The sequence below is a fragment of the Tenrec ecaudatus genome, chromosome 8 (genome assembly GCF_050624435.1).
Source record: "Tenrec ecaudatus isolate mTenEca1 chromosome 8, mTenEca1.hap1, whole genome shotgun sequence".
Lineage (NCBI taxonomy): Eukaryota > Metazoa > Chordata > Mammalia > Afrosoricida > Tenrecidae > Tenrec > Tenrec ecaudatus.
The window spans coordinates 28,775,027-28,785,133 of record NC_134537.1 but is presented as its reverse complement, the minus strand read 5'-3'; the positions used below and the strand labels follow the sequence as shown (position 1 = coordinate 28,785,133).

Sequence of the window (10,107 nt, the reverse complement as noted above, 5' to 3'; positions counted from 1 at the left end):
GTTTGGATCAGAATTGTATTGAATTTCTTACGTGTGTTTGGTAATGTTGACATTTTCACTATACAGTCTTCTTATCCAGGAGCATGGAACATTTTCCATCTGTGTAAGTCTCTTGGTTTATTGTAGAAATGTTGTATAGCTTTCTTTGTATAAGTCTTTGTTTCTCTGGTAAGATTTTTCCTAGATATCTTATTTTGGGGGTACTTATTGTAAATGGTATTTTTCTTTTAATTTCCTTTTTAGTGTTATCTTTTTAATATACAAAAATTTAATTAATTTCTATATGTTGATCTTAAAATGTGCTACAGTGCCAAAATTTTCAATTGTTCCAGCAACTTTTTAATTTAATATTTGGGGTTTTCTATCTATAGGGTTATATCATCTGAAAATAAAGAGAGTTTTATTTCTTCTAGGCCAATAAAGAAGCCTTTAATATCATTTTTATGTCTTATAGCTCTGGTTAATATTTCCAGGACTGACTATTTTACATAAAAGTGGTTGTACAGGGCAACTCTGTCTGGTATCTGTTAGAAGGGGGGATGGTTTTGATTTCTTTCCATTAAGTGAGATGCTAGCCAGTGGTTTCACATATATGGCCTTTATTATAATGATAAATTTCCCTTCTATTCATATTTAATGATTTTTATTAAAAATAGATATTGAAGTTTATCAAATAACTTTTCTTCATCAATTATATAACTATATAGTTCTTTCCTTTATCTTGTTTATGTGGTGAGTTACATTGATTGTTTGTTTTTCTAATACCAAACCTTAGGAAAAGGTCTTGAACACGTCAAAAATAAGACCAAGACAAAGACACAGCATGCTGATGAGGGAGACCATTAGCCCAAGAGTTTGCAGCCAATCTGAGACTTAAAATGACATGGGAGGCAATAAGAAAATGTCACAGAAGCATGATTGATAGCATGCCAATACATCACAGCTACAAGTGGGATTACAAAAGTGGGAATAGGATACTTACCTGGCAGGGGAGATACCATGATTACGAAGGTGGTTTTCCCAGGGCGAGGCTTATCCATTGCACTCCGGATGTGCTGACTCCTGCGATTTCCCCAAATGTGGGAAACTCGACTGCATAATTTGTGGTAGTGGGGGACTGCGTTCGCGCTCTCCCCTGATTTAAAAAAAAAAGTGGGAATAGGACCATGATTGGAGCTTGTACACTTTATTAGACCGAAGAACACACAAGATTGCTCCATGGTCTTCTGACCAAGGAAATCAGGGCATGACTTATGACAATGCTACTCTAGTATGGCAGTCTCCACCAAAAACACACCAGGCAAGCTCCTCCAGGAGACTGCCCCTCCCTGGGCTGGTCAGGGAGGTAGAGGCGGAGGTAATTCACCTTAAATGCATTCTGCCTGATGGCGAGACTGTTCACCTCCCTGGTTAATGTCAAAAGAAACTCAATGGAGACTTAATCCACACAGAGACTCTGCAAATGGATTTTGGGCTTTCACTTTTATCTGTAGCCTTCTACACATCTAGTGCTCTACGTTTAAGCTTTAATATGCCTCCTGTGTTCTATAGCAGTATCTCTCACAATGGGCAACACCCCCTACAGGAGGTATTAGAGCAATCCAGGGACTGCAAACGTAGATGCCTAGTCCTTATCCTGGATTAAGGACTATAGTACAAAAGTTTGCAATTTCCAAGAGGTACTGAATAGTTTTTTTTCCTGAAAATACTTTAGTAAGCCAAAGAAATTTGGAAACATGTGACCATTAACACAAGGTCTTAATGGTGTGCAAGGCTTTACAGAGAATCTATGGCTCTCTATAATGACGTGTAAGGGTTTTCAGAGGACCCGTGGCTCGGTGACAGTTTCCTTTGACCTCTCTCTATTATAGAGACATAGGTTCTCTGTAAACCCTTGCACATCATAATGGCCTTGCGCTAATGGTCTTTCTCATATGGATGATCTATTTTTGTCTTGATCTTGTCGTTATCCTGTTTAAGACTATCCTAGGGGGAAATGACCAAAATGTTATAACAGTGAGGAAAAAGACGTTTATTCAGGCTGTGTGGTCAAGAGAAAAGAGAGTTGGGAAACAGACTAACACACTACCAAAGCTATGTCTGACTGGAGCCAAAGAGCAATTCAAGATCAAGGTTTACATACAGATTTGGCATTCATTTGACTCTCTCAATAGACAAGTTAAACATTAACAGTAGCTTTCCTAAAGGTCTTTGGTAAAACCCCTTGTAATAAAGACAATCAAGAGTGGTTTTTTTTGGTCCAACAGGCCAGAATGGGGGTGGACAAAGGATAGCCTCTTGTCTATTTATATGTGTCCGTGATGAGGGGGACTCTTTGATTCTTTGGCTAAAGATTTGACCAGTCTTTCCTATTTCTTGACTGTGTCTCTGCTTCATCTGTTCAGCAGTAGGCAAACTGCTCCTCCTTGCCTTCCCAAATTATCAGGGAGATTTCTCAAGGCTTCTGCTCCTCCCTGTCTCCTTATGACTTTACTTAGCAGTTTGGTGGTCAGAAAGGGTATGTGAGATACTGTATTAAAACTTTAATGCTGAGCACTAGGTGTGTAGAAGAATTTAAGCTTCTATATACACCTACAGATAACTATTCACTGTGGTTTCTACATTTTTTTCTATCATCACCCTATCTGAGTTATTACCACAATTAGGTTCTTGTCTTTACCAAGAGAAAGATTTGCTCTGGATTGACATAGAAGTTATACTAGATAATTTTATTAGAGGCTCCTAGGAAGAAGGAGTGAAAAATGATGCTGACTAAGAATACTGAAAAAAAAAAAAAACCATTGACTGCCAAAAGAACAAACACGGGTGTCTTGGAAGAAGTACTGCCTGAAGGCTGAGGCAAGGAGGACAAGACTTCAGCTCAGGTACTTTGGGCATGTCGTCAGGAGAGACAGGTCCCTGGAGAAGAACAGCATGCTTGGTAAAGTGGAGAGGCAGCAAATAAAGAGGAAGACTCTCGATGGGATGGATTGGCACAGTGGCTTCAACAATGAGCTCAAACTTAAAGACAATTGTAAGGATGGTGCAGGACCCAGTGGTGTTGGAACAGAATGGACAGCATCTAACAGCAACAAGAAGAGGGAATCGCCCCCAGTACTGCAGACATATTAGCTTCTTCTACCCGCACATGCATTCCATGGCCTTTAAGAGTTCCGGGGGGTGATGTTCTCAGAAGTTCAGCTCAGGAATGCTCTGTTCCCACTGGATGGAATTTGGGGAAAGGGGTTCTGGAGAGCCCAGTCTCTTCTGGGAACTTAAGTCAAAGAATGCTCGAGTTCCACTAGATGGCATTAGGTAGCAAGCAGCCCTGAGGAATGAAGTGCCAAGGGTGAGGCACTATCTACAAGACAGTGCAGGTTCTGTTTACAATAGCTGAAATGTTTTGTTAAAAGAAAAGGCCTGATCATAATTTCTTTGAACTCCTGTCCCATTCAATTATACAGCTATACCAGCGAACCATTCTTACCTCTGTCTCTGGTCCAGGTCTCTATTTTGGCTCCCCTGCCAGCCTCTTTCCCCACTGAGGAATTTTTGTACACAATTCTTTATGCAATCAGGGATGGAGGTCCCTGCTGTAGCTGCTTCTTGGGGAAGCAGAGCATCACCCTGCCTGTAAGGGGAACAAGCTCTTTCAAGTTAAGAGATGCTTAATATGAGGCTGTAATCTTCCACGGGCCTTTGGTCTTACGTTTAGGAGTGGGGATGTAAATATGTGGGGTTCAGGAACTATGTGCTTCTTTTTCTAGCTTCTGCCCTGCAGTCTAGGTTTCCTCAGGACTGACTGGACCTGTTGCCGAAAATCCTGCGACAGTCACACGAAAGTCATCACAGGAGACATTCCCGTGGTTAGAATGATAAGACTAAAGAAAGGGGAGGGGTAGGCAGGGGCATGGAGTAAGACTCCCTCAATATTGTGTCTGCTCAAGAACAATAGAAGACTCACAGGGCATGCAGCCAAGTTTTCTTCCCACACACCCAACCCCTAAAGATGCTTATTGTAATTTTTATGGTAATAATAGTCAGAAAGGGATTGGTTAGTCTAGCAGGTTGAAATGAAAGAACAGAAAAAGATAACTTTTTTTCCTACATGTTCTAGTTCAGACATTTCTAGGCCAACCTTTCTAATTCTGTGTGTGTGTGTGTGTGTGTGTGTTAACTGACAGCCTCTATCTCGCTCTGTGTGTAAGCGTACTACTTCTCCCTGCTTTTCTAGCGTCTGTCCTGGTCACCTTTGTATTTTATTGGTTAGAAATATGTGTGCAGAGTACTCGAGGCATTTAGAACGAATCAAGGCATAGATAAAACTAAGGCTCTGTTTGCAGGTTGCAGATTTATGCAGAAGAATGGCCTTTTGGCTTCTGGTACTACTGAATTTCCTCATTTTTATTAGAGGTTGAGTAGGATACTGATAATTAACAGCCTGCAATATGCAGATGACACAACCTCGCTTGCTGAAAGTGAGGAGGACTTGAAGCACTTGCTGATGAAGGTCAAGGAGTGTCGCCTTCAGTGTGGATTACAACTCATTGTAGAGAAGACCAATATCCTTACAATTAGACCAGTAGGTAACATCATGGTAAATACCGACACTGTCAAGGATTTCATCTTACTGGGATCCAGAATCAATGCTCATCTCATAGAAGCACCAGCCAAGAGATCAAATGACACATTGCACTGGGTCAATCTGTTTGCACAAGCTCTCTTTAAAGTCTTGAAAAGCAAAGGGTTATGTTAGGTACTGGGACATCCATTACGCATGCTCAGAGGTCCGAGCTTCTGACCTTGAAGGAGTGTTACACCTAGGTGGGCGTTACACCTGGATTGGCCTATCTAAGCCAGGTGAATTCAATTTCAGCCAATGGGTTGACCAGGGTCATCCACCATGCCTCCCTGGGGAATAATTAAAAAGGCAGGAGCCTGGAGCCGACCGCAGTGACTTTCTGAGCAGCTTCTGGGGAGGCTGCATGGGGTTAGGAGTCCTGTGGGTGCCTGTAAACCTGAAACTTCTAACTTTCTTTTTTTTTAAATTTTAACAATTTATTGGGGCTCATACAATTCTTTTCACAGTTCATACATATACATACATCAATTGTATAAAGCACATCTGTACAGTCTTTGCCCTAATCATTTTTTTTCTCTTTTCTTCTTTTACATTTTATTAGGGACTCATATAACTCTTACCACAATCCATACATATACATACATCAATTGTATAAAGCACATCCATACATTCCCTGCCCCAATCATTCTCAAGGCATTTGCTCTCTACTTAAGCCCCTTGCATCAGGTCCTCTTTTTTTCCCCTCCCTCCCCATTCCCCCCTCCCTCATGTGCCCTTGGTAATTTATACATTGTTATTTTGTCATATCTTGCCCTATCCGGAGTCTCCCTTCCCCTCTTCTCTGCTGTCCCTCTCCCAGGGAAGAGGTCACATGTGGATCCTTGTAATCAGTTCCCCCTTTCCAACCCACTCACCCTCCACTCTCCCAGCATCGTCCCTCACACCCTTGGTCCTGAAGGTATCATCCACCCTGGATTCCCTGTACCTCCAGCCCTCAAATGTACCAGTGTACAGCCTCTGTCCTATCCAGCCCTGCAAGGTAGAATTCGGATCATGGTAGTTGGAGGGAGGAAGCATCCAGGATCTGGGGGAAAGCTGTGTTCTTCATCGATACTACCTCACACCCTAATTAACCCATCTCCTCTCCTAAACCCCTCTATGAGGGGATCTCCATTGGCCGACACTTGGGCCTTGGGTCTCCACAAACTTCTAACTTTCATAAAACTTATTTGGATCACAAACCAGGCTTCGGCGTGAATTCTTTCTCATGCAGAGCCAAGGACTGAGGTATATCTGTCCCCAGAAAGAGCTATCAGTTACTTACAGGACTTAGGTATGCTGACCCAAGCAATGGTGTTCCTCATTGCCTCATGTGCCTGTGAAAGTTAGACACTGGATACATGTGGGAAACAGAACTGGGCAGAGAATGTATGCAGATGAACTCTCAAAGCGAATTCATTAAGGCATCTGGGAGGCTGAGGATCCCATTGAGGAAATGTTCACCTTCATGGGTTGGAGATGGGACCTACTCACATTCTCCTAAGTAAAACATATTCCCCTCAATGTCCCCGTCATAATGCTGATTTCGAAGCACTGTTTGCAAGCACTTGGTTGCTTACTATACTCTTGGTATAATAAGTACAGTAAGGTCAACTGCTTGAAGGGTATCTGCCTAAAGGTTATCTGCCATCAAAAGCAGTCAGATCATCAACCCCTAAGTATGGCCAACTCCCTTCTGATAAGTATCTCAGATTACTCCCCTGGAGTAAGGTCAAGTCAGCTCAGAGAGAACCAAGGTCAAGTCAGCTCAGAGAGAACCAAGGGTAGGCTGCCATCTTGACTCCAGAACCCACCCATCCTGTTACATAGGTACCTTCCTGTCACATGTATGTGTCTAGTACCTCCCCTTCCTATTACGTGCATACCCCTAGCTCATCCCCCCTCATGTTATGTGTACCCCTCTAATACAACCCCTTTCTGTTATGTATATGCTTACTGTGGCTAGCATGCCTGAGATGGTACAAGCTCCTGAGAGAATGCACGAATCCCTCATTCTGTTGCCGGTCTCCATCGGAAGAGTGTGCCCTTGTATGTCTTATCTCATGTCTCTTTAATTTACCTCTAAATGGCACAACCACACTTAAAACCCATCCTGATGTGGGGCTGGATCCCACAAATAAGGAAGGATCCCACCATATTTAAATACACCGATCTCATGAAATAGAATCGATGTATTTGAATTATGGTGCTAATGAAGAATATTGAAAGTGCCATGGCGAGGGGAATGAGCAACAGAAGTGTAGGTGAACAAAAATCCTAGATGGTGTAAGATATGGTTATAACACATAATAATAAGTATTCCTGGGTTGGGGGCAGGCAGGGATATAAAAAGGAGCTGATATCAAGAAGCTCAAGAAGAAAGAAAATGTGTTGAAACTGAGGGCTGCGTCAATTGTACAATTATGCTTGATCTAATTGAAATATGGATTTGTTAAAATATCTGAAAGAGCCCCCAATAAAATGATAAATGAAAAATAATTTAAAAAGAAGGTACCATGAACTGCCAAAATAACAAACAAATCTGTCGTGGAAGATGTATAGTCAGAATTCTCCTTAGAAACAAGGTTGTTGAGACTTCATCCCATGTACTTTGGTCAAGTTATCAGGAATGCCCAGTCCCTGGAAAAGGACATCATGCTCGGGAAAGTAGAGGGGCCGTGAAAAAGAGGAAGCTCTCCCTCAACAGGATGGGTGGACACAGGGACTGCACCAATGGCTCAAGTATAACAACCATTGTGAGGATGGCACAGCACCCGGCAATGTTTCATTCTCTTCTGCGTAGGGTGGCGATGAGTTGGAACCAACTCAAGGGCACCCATCAACAGCAACACGTTTGCAGAAGGCCTAAATCCACTTTGAGTCTCCACACAGATTCAGACTCCACTGAGTTCTTGCTGACCATTAACTGGCAATGTGAAACGTGTTGCCCTCAGACAGAGTATGTTTGAAAGTAGATTGCTGTGGACTCCCGTGACCAGCCCAGGAAGGGGCTGCCTCTCCCTTAGGGACTTGCCTGGGCATGTCTTCAGTGAAAATCAGGGTTCAAGAGCATGTGGCAATGAGTCATGTGTCCTGGTCAAAGTGGTCAAAGGGACCTGAACCAAGCTTGTCGACTTTTCTAATCTGCAATAGTGTAATGTATCTTGATCATGGTCTTTTTTTCCTGATGCTTAGCCCCCCTGTTACTGTGATCAATTGAACCGCCACCAAGCATGACTTTGTGACCAAGTTCCTTTGTTTGTCGTGCTCCATAATTTGGCCATGTGGGAGTGAATCCTTGCACACGCTTATGGCCTCATGATGATGCCCACCTCCTTCAGATTATAGGTCTTGTCTTGATCATGGGCTTTATCTTATCTATATCCTGTTTAATACAATAAATATGTCTCTACCTCCTCCCCCACTATCATGACCCCAATTCTACCCTACAAATCTGGCTAGACCACAGAATGTACACTGGTACAGATAGGAACTGGAACTGAAAACGCAGGGAATCCAGGGCAGATGATCCCTTCAGGACCAGTGGTGAGAGTGGGGATACCTGGAGAGTGGAGCGAAGGTGGGGTGGAAAGGGGGAACCGATTACAAGGATCTACATATAACCTCCTCCCTGGGGGATGGACAACAGAAAAGTGGGGGAGGGGAGACATCGGACGGTGCGAGATATGACAAAATAATAATTTATAAATATAATATGTTCATGAGGTGGGAAGGAAGGGGTAAAATTGAGGAGCTGATGCTAGGGCTTAAGTGGAGAGCAAATGTTTTGAGAATGATGGGGGCAATGAATGTACAAATGTGCTTTACACAATTGATGTATGTATGGATAGTGAAAAGAGTTGTATGAGCCCCTAATAAAATGATTGGGATAAAAAAAGAAAAAGTACACAAATTTAAATAAATAAGCATGTAGTATGAAAAAAAATATTGCTCAGACCAGTTGCAGCCATAGTTTTTCTCTATGATGGACCTAAGATGTTGTGTATAGACTTTGCGTGAAATAAGGTCGGGGGAATGAGGGAATGGTAGCTACCTGTTGTAACCCAAGTTATTTAGCCCAAATTAATGTAGCTAGAAAAATACTCCTTTAAAGATGCAGTTAACCTAAGGTACTTTACAGACTGTCGTATCTATGGAATTTTTATAGCTTACTACGTGGCTCAAAGCACACAGATTGGATGTGGATGTCATCTAACAAGGGCCAAGTAATGCTGGGAGTCTTCCCTTACTTCCGTTATTGATAGTGATTCAAAACTAGGCTCTGGTATCTAGTTAGTCAACAAAGACATCCGGAGACTGGCCTCAGGCTTTAAAAAGCTTATTAGGCTGTTTCCTTGGTCATGATCAACAGTTGTTTCCATGGTTATCCTGAAACCTGAGCTAATGTAAGCCGTCTAGCCATGACTCCCCAAAGTGTAAATTCCAAAGCCGACTGAAGGTATTCTGTATGTATTCTGATTCCAAGGAGGACGTCGCATAGACGATGTTTTGCACTGCTGTGGTCTCCTTGCTGGTATCCCTTCTAAATAAAAACGGCCCTTCCTTCCTCTGACTTGGAATGGGTGAATTGGCTGCACTACTTCAGGATAAATTATTTGTGCTTCCAGTGACACACTTATGGGAAAGACTTCCTGAAATCCAGAGATTGATGCTGTTTTCTGGTGTGAAGGTTTAGGAGTTAACTAATCCCATTGTCTACTCTTGACTGGGCTCACAAAACCACAATTCATGGAGGTTACCACGTACTCATCCCAGAGACTAATTCCAGCAAAGGTCACACACCCCATACAGAATCCCTTTGGTTTTCAGTTGTTTCTAGGCAGTATCATCCTCCTTTGCTCTCTGCTTCCTCCACCTCCAACTGATGTACCTTTAAGGGTCTCTCTTTTGCCCAGTTTTTTCCACCATGGCGTCTGAAATTACCATTAGCCTAGTCATTTCCCAGGCTCAGTTCAAGCGTGGCTTTCCCTTAAAACAAAACCTCTCTGGAAGAACTTTGGAATGATGCTTAGGATTAGGAGGTGCTTTTGGCATTCTCTCATTTCCCAGTTCCATGGCATCAGTCTTCTATACGTGCATAAAAGCCTGTTCTTTGAGGGCCATGCCACATGGCTATAACATTCTTCCCTTTCCTGTTACTGTCATTCTTCTGACATCTACTGGTCACTCCCTTTCAGTTATTAAAAGTCTCTGCTCCCGTGTTACATGCCTGTCCTCCACCCTCACCCGGACACTATTCAGATGAACTTACCATTCTTGTGGGCAATGCCCTGGCTCCTTTCTGGCTTGACCTCATAGAGCCTATGAGCCAAATCCAGATCATTTTTAATCATGCAAATGAAGTTTTATTGCAGAACAGCTGTAGCCTTTGTTTATATATTGTGTATGGTGGGGAAGCATATATTAGCATCAGCAGCATTTTATGAAAATGATTGAGACACCAATGTTAAGAATGCTGCCTTCTT

The 10,107-nt window shown here is 42.6% G+C and overlaps 1 non-coding gene across 1 annotated transcript; it reads left to right on the top strand.

Annotated features, from left to right (window-relative positions):
• Positions 1-974: 974 nt before the first annotated feature.
• Positions 975-1,138, top strand: LOC142455739 (U1 spliceosomal RNA). Its single transcript, XR_012785880.1, has one exon. It is a non-coding gene; the product is annotated as a U1 spliceosomal RNA (small nuclear RNA).
• The last annotated feature ends 8,969 nt before the right edge of the window (positions 1,139-10,107 follow it).